This window comes from Magnolia sinica, chromosome 6, assembly GCF_029962835.1.
Source record: "Magnolia sinica isolate HGM2019 chromosome 6, MsV1, whole genome shotgun sequence".
In the NCBI taxonomy this organism is placed as follows: Eukaryota; Viridiplantae; Streptophyta; class Magnoliopsida; order Magnoliales; family Magnoliaceae; genus Magnolia; species Magnolia sinica.
Genome location: NC_080578.1, coordinates 14,250,583 through 14,262,517, shown reverse-complemented (window position 1 = coordinate 14,262,517; position 11,935 = coordinate 14,250,583). Strand labels below are relative to the sequence as shown.

At 40.6% G+C, this 11,935-nt stretch overlaps 1 pseudogene; it reads left to right on the top strand.

The window, feature by feature from the left end:
• The first annotated feature begins 1,478 nt into the window (after positions 1 to 1,478).
• LOC131249509 (alpha carbonic anhydrase 7-like) lies at positions 1,479 to 11,614 on the top strand (annotated as a pseudogene).
• The last annotated feature ends 321 nt before the right edge of the window (positions 11,615 to 11,935 follow it).

Sequence of the window (11,935 nt, the reverse complement as noted above, 5' to 3'; positions counted from 1 at the left end):
GGTAAGGCCATACCCCCTCCCAACCGACCACGACACAGTGGGAGACGCGGTCTACTGGTATACATGCCCTCATGCGCTCAGAATCGGTGAAAATGGGCCTAAAAAGGCCTAAGGGAAGGTCACAATGTGGACATTCAACTATCATTGCCCATCAATGTGGACATTCATCCAACATTGCTCCTAAGGAGTGACCCACTTAAACATCATTTCATACATTATAGTGAAATCATACATTACATTGGTCTACACATTCGTCACATTGGGCCTCACCCATGGACCTCATGTACATCACAATGGGACGCAATACATGGGCTCTATATACATCACTATGGGTCGCATCGCATGGCCGAAAATACATCACAGCGGGCCTTACCAAATGGGTGGGAAATACATCATAACGGGCCTCATCATATGGGCCAAAAGTATATCACAATGGGCCTCACTCGTGAGCCTTCTATACACAACAGGTAGGCCATGCACATGGGCCTCAAATACACAGCATGTGGGCCTACACATAGGTCTCATATACAACACATTGGGCCTCATACACGTCATAATGGGCCGCATCATGGTGGGCCACTCTATCTAAAAAAGTTGTATGCAGATCAATCTTTTAAACTGGCCTGCGAGGTTGCGACCCATTTTTTTTTGGTGGGTCAGTCAACCCGTGATGTCAACATTATGCCATAAATGAATAAAACGCATCAAATAAAGGTCACACCTGTTGCCCTGGATAGTTGTACTCGATGAACTGGTTGATGTGAATAGCTTCCTTCCCAAAATACAGGTCATTTGAGGCCCAACCATTTTGATGGGATGGCTTCCTGTCCAGTACAGACTGAGTCCGGATTTTAGAACACTTATACAGACTGTTTCAAAATAATTTATCCTTGATGTCCTCAATATTGAGGATATAAATGGGCATTGATATTATAATCAAAACCTAGCTAAAGAATTTGCTCGTGTTCCTTGTTTCTTTCAGCTAGCAACTTAGGGCTTGATTGGGTGCCAACAAAAAATTCATCAAACTAAATTTTTTTTGCCAATAGGCGCTACTGTAGCTTTCATTCCATATTGCCAGGTTGCAAATAGTTAGGATTGCATGCACCGTCTTGGGCCCACCTACTTATCCAATCGGAATGAAAATTCAGTGGAGCCCTTTAACATGATGGTCCTTCCTGTGGACGATTTGGATCCTTCACGTGTGCAGCACATTCATACACATCCAGGACACAGTAAATCACTACCTTCCCCGATTTTTTTTTTTCCTACAACGTTGCCTGGGGCATCTTTTAATTACTTCCATGCCAGTTATTTTGGCAGATTAAAAAATAACTTAAATTAGGTGGCACGCCCTTAGTCTCAAGAACAAGAGATGGTTCATACTCTTGTTGGCAACCACTAATGTATGACTCCAAAATACTTTGCTCGTGTTGTTAAATGCTAGGGCAAATCGTAAAGGATATTGTCCTAAATCAATGGTTTTCGGAGAGCAGAAAGGTATGTGCAGTCATTTCCAAGTATGCTTCTTTCATACATCATTTTACAAATAAATTTCGTTGTGTAGAATATTGATATTTCTATCGACAAAAGTTTTGTGTATCAACTTCGGATTCTTTCTTGGTGATTCATGCTGTTTGGGAGAAGCTGGTGATGCGATTGACTGCATAAGACTGCTATAATTTCCCATATGTCGCATCACATCCCCGTACTCACATATATAGTTGCTGCAATCCTTGGTGCACAAAAAGCTTGGCAACGCCATTTTTAGAAAAGATGTTTAAACAATGTGTTCATAAAGTGCACATCATACAAATGAAGGAGCATATGGTAAGAAGAAATATTGCTTTAATGATGCAATTATGCAAAGCATTCCCACAGTCCTTACGAGTTGATTTGAAAGCATTCACTTAAGAAATACCTCAAATTCAAGGATGCTTGTGGTTTTCATGTGAGTTGTTCTTCGTTTTATAGATAACTTTCGCAGATCTTGAATATGATTCAACAACCAAGCCATCCTATTCATACCTGAGGACCAGGCCAGTCAGGCTTGAGGATTGAGTCGAGCCGAGTTCAAGCTGGGTCAGCTAGTGGCCAAGTCAGGTATGAGGACCACGCCAGTCAGGCTCGAGGATTGAGTCGAGCCGAGTTCAAGCTGGGCCAGCTAGTGGCCAAGTCAGGTATGAGGACCATGCCAGTCAGGCTCGAGGATTGAGTCAAGCTGAGTTCAAGCTGGGTCAGCTAGTGGCCGAGTCAAGTCAAGCTGTGCCAAACTTGACTCATTCGACTAGTGTACACCTCTAATCACGAATAAGGCTTTTTTTTTTTTTTTTTTTTTACATCTACGCCTAAAAATAGATCATACAATAAGTGATCAGATTGAATTTTTAGAAACATATCACAGTGAGTCCTATCCCATGCACCGACCCCTTGGCCGGCACGGCCCTTGAAATGGGAGCGGGTTGTGTCTTAGAAGCTAGGTAGGGTCCACCATGATGTCTACAAGAAATCCACACCGTTCATCTATTTTTTCAGGATATTTAAGTGAATGAAGTAAAAAAATGAGGTAGATCAAAGACTCAAGTGGGCTGCACTACAGGAGACAGTGAGGAATGAACTTTCACTGTTGAAACATCCGTGTGGCCAGAGAAGTTTTGAATCAGGTTACTATTTTTGTGTTTTCATATCATTCCAGTGAGAATGACTTTATGAATGGTATGGATGACATATAAACATTACAGTGAACCTTAGGGAGATATCAAAGGTAGGCATTTTCCTACCAAAATTTTTCTGTCGTGCAACTTACTTGTTTTGGGTCTGCCTCATTTTTGGGCCTATACCCTAGTATTTACTGAAAAAAATGGATGGACGGGATGGATTTCTCACAAACATCACAGTGGACCCTAACTAGCTTGGCAGGAAGTTACGGCAATACCAAGGCCTCTTGAAAGAGGTATCTTTCACTCAGTTTACCACTTGAGTTATGGACAGGAATTGGCTAACAGTGAAGTGTGAATTGACGGTGGGGTGTACTAACAAGCTAATAAGAAAAAAAAAGGCTTTTATAGGAAGCGGATTGCAGGGGTGCGCTAAGCTGTTGGAAGCGGCCGGAATGCATGGTGTGCCGTCTGTTAACCTCTCCAAGGTCAATGGCCCCACCATGATGTATGTGTTATATCCACACCATTCATCCATTTTGAGAGATCATTTTAACACTTGGGTCAAAAAATGAGAAGATCCCAAGCACAGGTAATCCACACCACAGAAAGTAGTGGGGGATTGAACTCTGTAACATTGAAAACTTCTTTAGGGCATAAGAAGTTTTGGATCAAGCTGATACTTGTGTTTTCCCATCATCCAGATCCGTGTGATCTTACCAACAGGTTGGATGGAAAGTAAACATCATGGTGGGCCCTAGGAAAGTTTCAATGGTTGACGTCATTGTCCAACACTGTTGTAGCGTGGTCCACTTGATTTTTGGATATTTTGGGGGACTCATAGGTACTCGGACAATTTGCAAGTGGTTGCAACCGGTCTCTACGTTACAGGAAGTATGAGAATGGACAGTTAAAACGTCAATTTATTATTATTATTATTATTATTTAAAAGTAGGAAGAATGATTCGGTAAATATAACCTTTATAAGAATTTTATAGTAAAACTAATGTCTAAGATGAGTTTTCCCATAAAAATCCCAAAATCCTAAATTAACGCAGTTGAATTACGTATTTGATCACGTTTTTCAGGAACAAGCCTCAGATAGATAAAACAATTGCAAATTTTCAAGTACCAACGTCCAAAGATTTCACACGTGTATGGGATATGGATTGTTCATCAAGTGAGCCCCAATACCCTAACCTTAAAATAAGGCAGGTCTGATTGTTAGATGTCGATGATGTATGTGTGCCTCTCCTAACAAGCTAACTGGCACTCTCTTTTATTATTTTTTTATACCTGAAAGAATACATTCAGTGTTAGACCTACCTTATGAAAAATGTGGAATTCAAACGCATAGGCCATTATGGCCTTGTAGAAGAATTGTTTGGCCCGTGTAGATATAGACGTTAGGAATTCCTCTGCTGGGGGCAGACCATATCCACTCACATGTGGTACTTATGTACAACTATCCAGACCATTCAAATAGAGGCGTCCCATCGCTGATAAATCAGGGCAGAATTTTGATTTTTGGGGAAACATGTGTCAAGGGGAGCATAGTATTTAAGATGATCCAAACTGTTGAAATAGCTGCCTACTGTATGTATGGGTAATAGATGCATTTATGCATGAAGTAAAAAAAATTAAAATTAAAATACCATAGATGGTTACTTAAAGGATAGTTGATGAAAAATAAAAAAATGGGCCGGGTTTGGGCAAGGCCAGGCAAGCCTGGGATTGGCCTAACATTTAAGGTCCAAAGCATGACCCCAGCATGGCTCTATTGCAGCAGCCCAAGCCTAAAAAATGTGGCTGGCCCTGCCTCACTCAAAACCACTTGAATGTTCCTAATCTATCCATTGATTAAGTGGGCCACATTTACACAGGAAAATTAACACTCAGAAGAATGAAATTAAATGTTTATATTTAAGACACACAGGTTGTGTAATCAACGATTAGAATAATATATTTGTAGAATATGAGACAATTAAAATGAAGTTGGGCCAGGCTAAAATGACTTGAGCCCAAGCCTTACCCAAAATTTGGTCAAAAGATCATGTTTTGCCTATGCCTGGCCCATGAGTCAAGTTCATAGGTCCAAGCCCATCCAAAGCTGGTCCAGCTCGTCACGTGGTTTGGCCCATATTGCCACCGTTACTAGAGACACACGCATCCTAATGTGTTCCATTAAAAAAAAAAACACAAAGAAGTTCCTAAGTAGAGGGCATCGTGCCTACCAAAATGAATTAGACTTAATCCCAATTATGCAAGATCCCTTACTCAAATAGACTCTTAATTTTCTAATCTTTTCAATCTTATCCACGTTTGGTTGCTACATAATAATAATTTCATCTCACTTTATATTAGGCAATTGCATCTCATCTAAATTGCTGATTATAGGCGGATTGATAATGAGCGAAATGAATGAGAAAGAGTTGGCTAATATTTTAGTTAACAATAATTATGCATTTAGAAATGATAGCTAATATATTCGTTGAAAATATGAAAGTTATGAGATATCGGGATTATATTTACTAATTTTTTTTAAAAAGGACCATTTTCACTGATAGTTTATATAAACTATGGTTATCAAGATGAAAAGTATAGAACTCATGAGTTAACAAGATTGCTTTTAATCTTTACTGCAACTTATAATACCTAATTGCTATAAACTCAAACAAGATGAACTCATTTTTAAGTGACGAGTAAATAAGGCTAGCATTACAGGATGATAAGGTATTATTTTTTATAGGCATTTTGCCACTGAACTCTTCTTAAAAATAACCCTAACATCCCTCTAAAACATAAAATTACATGTAACTCACTAACTTTTATATTACTTCTACCTCCCTCTAGCCTTTTAAAACTGGCACATTCCTTTCTAGTTCCTAAAATGCGCTCTCTTTTCTCTTTGCGGCCTACATGTGTGACATCTAAACCTTCCATTGGGTGGACCGCACTGACGTAGATTGTTCCCTCTATGCTTAAAAGGGTAGTCCAATCATAAGGTGGAACACGTGTGGGAAATGGATGGATCACTAAAAATGTCTCCAATGGTTCTGATTCAATTTACACGTGTGGGAAATGGATGGTCCACTAAAATCTCTCCAGTGGTCTGATTCAATTTACACAACACGTGTGGGAAGTTACAGACACGACATCAACACAACGGGTATGCGGTGGATACACAGCACCATGGGGGTACAGGTGCACCACAATCATATGTGCCTGCTTCGTACATCCATGGCATTATCATGATTGATGGATCCATGGATTGATGGAAGCCGTAGGTGACTCTGAAATTGCTGAACACTGTAATACATAGATTGAATCAAAATCGTTCATTCAGTAGGGTCCAATAAGGAGTGTACCATTAATTAAAATTCAAAACTTTTTGGATGATCACAACCCTTTAATCCGTGACCTTGTGGGGGTGTGTGTAAAATAAATAAATAAATAAAAATAAAAATAAAAAATCTGTGACCGTAGGGTCGCAGGCATGATATAAGTTGCTGATTTGATGTCACATGGATAAAAGGCAGCTGCCTAAAAAATCTTCAATATTGGAAGATCCTAAACTTAAATGAATAACTGATAAAACCAGCTAAGAGGACAGTCTATATTAAAAGGAAAGAAGTTAAATAACCTAACAGTTAAAATAATCAATTCTAAGAATTTTGTTATTGGGTGTCCTTCTCTACAGTATGACCATTCATGTAGATGGTTTGGATTACTGAACATAACCCTAGATTGGAGGGATGTTGTCCAACGAATCCTATTTCAGCGTTTTACCACACACAAGGTCTCATGTCCAACTGATTGGACCACAATTACAGTTCACCTAGGTGATAACTTCCAACCTGTTAGGTGTCATTGAGATCCAATTCTCCTAATAGGTTGGCCCCACCATGCAGATCACCTAGTGCAAAAATCATTCCTATCCAATCAGCAAGTGAGCCACACCATAAAAAACAGTGTATATCCATTGATAAATAGCAATATACAAGTGTGGTCCACTTATTAATTAGTGGATGGGGCTGATTTTTGCATGAACCTAGTTAGAAGTTATCCTCTAAGTAGACTTGAGACCTCTCTCTAAACGTCAATACGTTTATCCAGAGTAGTGATGGTCAGATAATCAAATAAGCATAAATTTTTATTCTCACACATCTGAACTAGGATAATGATTTTCACAGTTTAGTTTAACTCGTTGCCACATATGCAAATTCTTATTGGTATCTAAGTGCCTGTGTATCATCAACCACACTCTGCCAAAGTAGCAAAGTTCTGATCCTGTGTGAATCAATCGAAAGTAGTCTCAAACCAATATAATTTTGAGCCCGCTTTTCCGGACGAATGGTGAAAAACGCTACGTCCTTAGGTCAAGGGTTTGACTTCCGGTGCGTGACGACTTGGGTTGGGTGGGACCCTGATTGTGGGGCCATTGTGATGTATGTGACTACTGTTGTGGGGAAAATGGACCGATCAATAATCAAAACTTTACACACTTAGCCTAATCGGGCAATGATGGAAACTATAAGTCCGACCTCTAACTCCAAAGTCAAGTAGGAAATGAAGTTGAGTTCGGTGTCCCGCTAGTAGGTCGGAAGACCCACAAACCTCAACAAAAGGAGTTCAATTGCTCGACTAAGAAGATAGGTCGGCATATTCCAGGTCGGCACATCTAAGGTTAGCGTACCTCAGGTCGGCATAACCCACCTTCTAATATTAGATCTGACATGATTTCGATCGCGTCTGCCTGAGATCTTAGCCGAAGATCTAAGAAGCCCATCGCGATACGGATCCGCTTGAGATCTCAGCAGAGAATCTAGAGTGATCCTTACGACTTATAGTAGGATCCGGATCCTACTATGAGATATCCCTGTTAAATAAGGAGACCCCTCTTACGCCACCGCCTCTCCTCAACTATAAATATGAACAACTCTAATGGTGAAAGGTAAGCACAATCTCTAGCATAAAACTCATTATTCAACTAGACCCAAATCCCCTACTTGACTTAAGCATCGGAGGATCCACTGCACTAGCCAAGGTCTCCTTTGTCTGTCACTTGTGCAGGTACGTGAAGGTACAGGGAAGGCTAACCAGACTTCTGCATCAACAACTATATTCACCTCATCCATCTATACTGAAAGCTAATTTTAGGGCATAATCCAAAAAATAAGTAGTTCTAAATTTCATAAGGACTATAATATAGGAAACAGTCATGATTGAGCTAAAAACTTCTTGTAGGTCACAAAAGCTTTGGATCAAGATGATATTTGTATGGTCTCTTCACCTAGGTGTATGTTTATGATGGAAAATAAACATTGCAACGGAATCCATGAAAATTTTAAAGCTAGGGATTCAATCACGATTGTTTTCTCTAGTATGATCCACCTAAGATTTGAGTGAGCTTCATTTTTATGCCTTAAAATGAGCTTTCAAAATGGTTTGGACAAGGTAGATTTAAGGCACATACATCACTATGAGCCCCAAAGTCAGGGTTCCACCCACCTCGGTGAATCCTGGGGTCTCACCTAGGCCACTCCCGGAAAGTCCACGCGCCCTGGAGGACCATATTCTAGAAAACCGGTTTTAGCGGGGGTGGGGAACTCCAAATATCTCCAAATATATGTGGGTCTCAAAGTATTGTACGTGTAACATCCACTCCGTCCATCAGGTTGTATGCTAGATTCCATCACATGGGGAAAAAAAGTGAGATCCACAGCTCATGTGGGCCACACTACATGGAATGATATGCCAACAATAGGTTTGTGCATAGGTCAACATGGTATCTATATTTCATCAAATTTGCTAATCAGGTGTAACGCACTGGGATGAAGTGAAAATACAAAATTCAGCCAGACTCAAAACCCATGCGGGCCAAACCGTATGAAATTGAAGGTTTTAGGAGAAAATTTACATTTTTTTTTCTATTGATATGGCCCATATGAGTATTCTTCCAGCCTGATATTTTATATGTATGGTTCAAATAATTTTCCTCACAAAATGGACGGAGTGGATTAACATATGCCAGATTGTGGGTTCTAGAGAACTTAGGTCGGAAAGTGGCGTCGAAGATTTGGGACCGTCGCTGAAGGTTCCAAACGGACCAGAATCCTCCCAAAAGGCTCTGTCGGGTCCACTGTATTTATATGTAAACCCACCTATCGATCAATACGTGAAAACCAATATTTGGACGTACACAGAAGATAACCCAATTAACAACTCATATGGGCCATCCCAATGGGAACAATGTGAAATGTTTTTTTTTTTTTTTTTTTTTTTTAAAATAATAATTAAAAAAAATTAAAGAGCTTGATGAAAGATACCGTACCATGGTCTCCCACATACTCCCAAAATTACTATTTACATCCTATGGAAATTCTTGGCATGGCCCATCTATGTTGCGGATCTAACTGACTTTTGAGAGTGGGCCTAATATGGGTGATATAAGTCCATAAATGAAGTGGATTTTACATATGCAACATGGTAGCCCCCACAGGCTTAGGTGTGCTAGAAAGCGCGGGAACAATAAGAAGGCTAACCTGAGGAGGTGGTGCCTTATTCATTTGGTTGCAACACGAGGTCTTGGGTTTGACATGCTTAGTCATTTGGTTGCACCTAACCTATGCTAAAGAGAGTCATCTATACACACCATGCCCAAGGCTAACAAATTGGCGAAATTGGACGATCCTGATGGATGGATGAACCCTTAACCCTAACTTTGATCCAAACTTTAGACTCTAATCTTGACCTTAAAACCAAACTTTGATCCAAAAACCCTAAACCCAAACCTTGATTGAAACCTTAAGACCGGATGCTAAATCATATACTCCTAGAAACAGCAAACCCTGGGACTCCCAAAATCTGGTTCAACGGAGTTAACCCACCAAGTCAACTCACTAAGTCACTACAAGTTGACCCACTCACCCAAAGCCCAAACAACTCACCTAGTCAACCCAAGCCTTAGACAAGCCCGAACTCCAAGCCCATAAGCCCAATAAAAATTCGCAGCTTAGACAATAGGTGAACATCACAGCAGCCAGTGGTCCCTCACACATGTGGGAGACCCCCTACCAAAACGGAGGGAAATCTATGCCTTGGGCGGCAGTCTGACCGTCGCCCACCATGTGGCAAACCACCAGTTCGGCAGGGCACTCCTCTAGAGTGTCAGGCCTCCCTTTGCAACATTTGCATGTGTAAAAATATGAATGTAGACCGGTTATCATGAGGAAACCCGGGCCCATCGGGAAGTGGGGGAGTTTGTAGAGATTTTAGAGGTGAGCACATTTTTGCTTTCACCAAAGGCTATGGTATCAGAACAAACTTTCAAGCTGAAGCCAAACCAGTGGTGGACGGGTTGAATCTATGCTTGGAACAAGGTTTCAACAGGGTGGAAGTGGAAAGTGACTCGTTAGCAGTGGTGGCCTATTCTCCATGGAAGGGTGAGTCTTGTGGAATATCTACTACTGGAAGAAGCGATTTGATTATATTCGGGGGCATCGCCTGCATCGCGATTGAGCACATTCCAAGGGAGGCTAATAGCGTGGCGAACGGCCTGGCCCGTTTGGGCAGCGCCAATCAGTTGGATAAGGATTTCACAAAAGTTTCTAACCTTCAGTTCTTTACTAAAGGGGAGCGTGTTCTAGACTGGATGGGGTTAGGAATGGCAAGGGAGAGTTAATTAACCAAAATTATTCCAAGTTAGAGATCGAGGTTACAATAGGCTGGCTCTATTTTCCTTTTGTTGTGATGGGCCGGCCCGAGATGTACTTAATCTGTATAGTTGCCTAGCTGGAATAAACTAATCAGATCAATTTAAAAAAATAAATAATAATAAAAATAAAATTGTTTCTACCCTAAAGATTCAAATTGTGGGCCTCACACGTATGGTACGGTGAGTACCAAACGTTGAATAAGCCCTCTTACTAAAATCAGTCGATTGCTAGTGAAGAACATACTGGAGGTTGGTAAAATTAATGTGTTTGTTACATCCGGTGTTGGCTTAATCTCGCTTCTAAAGGAAGGAAATCCAGATAACCTCCCCATGCAAGGCCACTATTTATAGTCGCATAAGCTTTCTCAAAATGCATGTGTTCCTCTCTCTCTCTCTCCCTCTTAGAAATTCAACTTACAAAGGGAATATCATTTCTTTATAGAAAGATGAAGTTCAACAAGCCCACCTCCTTCGCATCTTTACTCATTCTCCCCCTCTTGAGTAAGAGAGTGAGTTTAATTCCATTAAAGGGAGTGAAAAGGGTCTAGAGCACTGGGGGCATCTCCCCGAAGAGTGGGCCACTTGCTGCAACGGCCATATGCAATCTCCCATCAACTTGTCAGATGACAAGGCCGGTGAAGGTGATGCACTATATAGGGAAGCTCAGGGGAAGATATAAGCAGTCCAATGCAACTCTAGTGAATAGAGGTCATGACATCATGCTGAAGTGGGCGAATGAAGAGGGTTCCATATACGTTGATGGAATGGAATATTTCCTTATTTAGTGTCATTGGCACTCACCTTCGGAGCACACCATCAACGGTCGGAGATATTCTCTAGAGTTACACATGGTCCACGAGAGCTTGGAGAAAAAGATCAGATCTGTGGTTGCGATCTTGTACAAAATTGGACGACCAAAAAAGTTTCTAACCAAGTTGATGGGCCAGATTAGTGGCATCAACGACTCAAAAGATGGGGAAATAGGGGTGGGCCTTGTTGATCCGAAACAGATAAAAGTGCACACCAGGAAATATTACAGTTATAAGGGCTCTCTCTAACCACCCCTCCATGCGCAGAAGGTGTGACGTGGACTATCTTCAAAAAGGTGAGTGTTTCGAGGGAGCAGGTGCAGCTGAGGGAAGCAGTCCATGGTGAATTCAAGAGGAATGCTAGGCCAACACAGGCTACTAACCATCGGGCGGTGCCGTTCTATATTCCGTGGAGAAATCTTCCATCATGACCCTATATTTTAGTGTTTATTATTTGCACAGGTGTGGGAGGAAGTGAAAATTAAAAAAGTGAGAGAAAAAGAAAAAAAGAAAAAAATAAGTCCTTGTGACGACCATAAAATTGTCTATTTCAATTGGAATTTCTTCAGCAATGGTACGTTTCAGTGAAATTCAAGTTGATCCACTTCTTATATATATATATATATATATATATATATATATATATATATATATATATATATATATATATATATATATATAGCTAATGCTCAGTTGCGTCATACATGTGAAACCCCCTGCCTAATTTTTACTTTGATCCCTTGATTTGCATT